The following is a 2627-nucleotide window of genomic DNA, read 5'->3' as shown; positions in this document are numbered from 1 at the left end:
AAACCTAAACTATGCTTTCTTATGATTCCTTATGGTATGTGATCTACTAGATTATGTTAGTTAAGGTTTTCCATATTTTAAAGTTGCTAAAAACCCTAGAACCATGCTCTTAGGTTTCGGCCAAGGAGGAATAAAATAGATTTAGGAAAGTTTTAAAACCTAACTATGCTTGCTCATGGTATGTAATCCATTATATGATGTTAGTGTAAAGTTTCCATGTTTTATGTAGCTTAACACCTAGGATGACACCTCTTGTAAGTTTCGGCCAACTAAGAAAAATAGGGTAAGAAGTCTTTCTATGTTGCTAAAGGTCTCCCATGTTAGGATGAGTACCATGTGATGCTAGTATGATACTTTCCTTGTTTTAAAAATGTTTAAAACCTAAGGCCATACCTTGTAAGTTTCAGCCAAGAAGCAAGGAAGGGAATTAGGGAAGCTTAGTTCCAACTAGACTTGCTTATGTTTTCTCCCATGTTATGCTATGTATGATGTGATGCTAATATGATGCTTTTCTTGGTTAAAGTTGCTTAAAATTTAAGTTCATGTTCATGCAAGTTTCGGCCAAGATGTGGATTAGGAATTATGGAAAGTTCAAAACCCTAACCATGCATGATAATGAGTCTCTATGTTATGCTATATGATATGCTTCATGATATGACAGGAACATGATATGACAAGAACATGATATGCTTCATGATATGACAAGAACATGATATGCTTCATGATATGACAATAACATGATATGCTTCATGATATGACAAGAATATGCTATGTTTCATGATATGACAAGAACATGATATACTATTTTACTTTTGTATTGGCTTGTACCGGACCCTAAGAATGGTCCATGGGATGGGCTCCTAAGTTGCCCCTAGGTCGATGGTCAAGGAAGCAGGCCTAGTTCATAGTAGGTTCGAGATTTGCTACCTCGGATTTACTTAGGATGCGCGCAATTCATGTATGTGGTACAATGTCGAGCCCTCATGTTGAGATTTATGTTTAAGTACCTATATGATATATGTTTTCAAAGAACATCTTGCATATGTTTGTTTCATGCCATATGATTATGATATATGTTTTCAAAGAACATCTTGCATATGTTTGTTTCATGCCATATGATTGTGATATATGTTTTCAAAGAACATCTTGCATATGTTTGTTTCATGTCATATGATTATGATATATATTTTCAAAGAACATCTTGCATATGTTTGTTTCATGCCATATGATTATGATATATGTTTTCAAAAAACATCTTGCATATGTTTGTTTCATGCCATATGATTATGATATATGTTTTCAAAGAACATCTTGCATATGTTTGTTTCATGCCATATGATTGTGATATATGTTTTTCAAAGAACATCTTGCATATGTTTGTTTCATGCCATATGATTATGATATATGTTTTCAAAGAACATCTTAAATATGCTTATCTCATGCTACATGATTATTATTCTTCATGAAAATGCTATTGTGTGATATGTTTATGATGCTTAAATGAACATGCTACTACCTCATGCTTATGCTTGTTTATTAGAGGAACATGCCATTACTTTATATCAACTTCATGATGTATGTTTTCTTACTAAGCCTATGTTCTTATAGTTTTATTTTCCTTGTATTGCAGAAAAGGGTAAAGCATGGTTAAACTAAAGGGAGCAGCAGGAGGGGCAAAGGATGTGTGTAGTAGTGGCATGGTGGAAGAGATCTGTTTTGTGTTTTCAGGACTTATATATGTTTTAAGTTTTTGCATGTGAACTATTTCTTCTTGCTACTTTTGATGATATTAGCTTGACTTGTTGGATGCTTTATACTTAAGTTGAACTATACTTACCTTTGCTTCCATGATACCTCGAAATGCTAAGTACTTGTTATTTAGAGAAGTGTTAGTGATCATGAGCTCTAGAGAGCCGTATACATGTTTAGTTTTCTTCTTATCTTAGTACACTTTATGCTTTAGTTAAGACAAGCATGTATCATGTTTCAAGTAATAGATAAATAAATTTTTATATACATGAATGCTAGCATGTTCACATGTTTTGGTTATATGATTAAGTTTTAAGTTGTAAAGAATAAAAAGAAATAAATAAATAAAAGAAATTTTTCTTCCGCTGCAATGATTTCTTATGTATGCATGTATGTATGTTCTCGTAGCACCGCCCTTGCCAACAGTAGTGGAAGGGCGGGCGTTACAAATACAACCAATCTTTTGCTGTATCTGGCAGTGAGAATAGAAATGCTCTAAGTCTAACATCATCTCCTGATATACCATGTAGATTCCATGTAGAGAAAATCATATCTAAGAGGGCGATTGGTTCTTTCCTAGGAATAGGAATCGAAATGGGAATCATAATATTATGGAATGAGAATAGATATGCGTATGGATATCACTCTTAAAAGCAATGTTTGGTTAGTTGAATATTTTCTATCCAAATAAATTAAAATTTCCTTTTTTACCCTTAAAGAAAAATAAGAGAAAAAAATTAGATGTGAGAGAAAGTTGAATGTGAGAGAAAAATATAATGAGAGAGAAAGTATGATGGAAAAGAATGAAGAGAGAAAGTGCGATAAGAGAAAATGAGGAAAGAGAGTGTGATGGGAGAGAACATGATGATAAAAGATGA

Source organism: Zingiber officinale, chromosome 10B (genome assembly GCF_018446385.1).
Source record: "Zingiber officinale cultivar Zhangliang chromosome 10B, Zo_v1.1, whole genome shotgun sequence".
Lineage (NCBI taxonomy): Eukaryota > Viridiplantae > Streptophyta > Magnoliopsida > Zingiberales > Zingiberaceae > Zingiber > Zingiber officinale.
Note: the sequence above shows the minus strand (reverse complement) of the source record.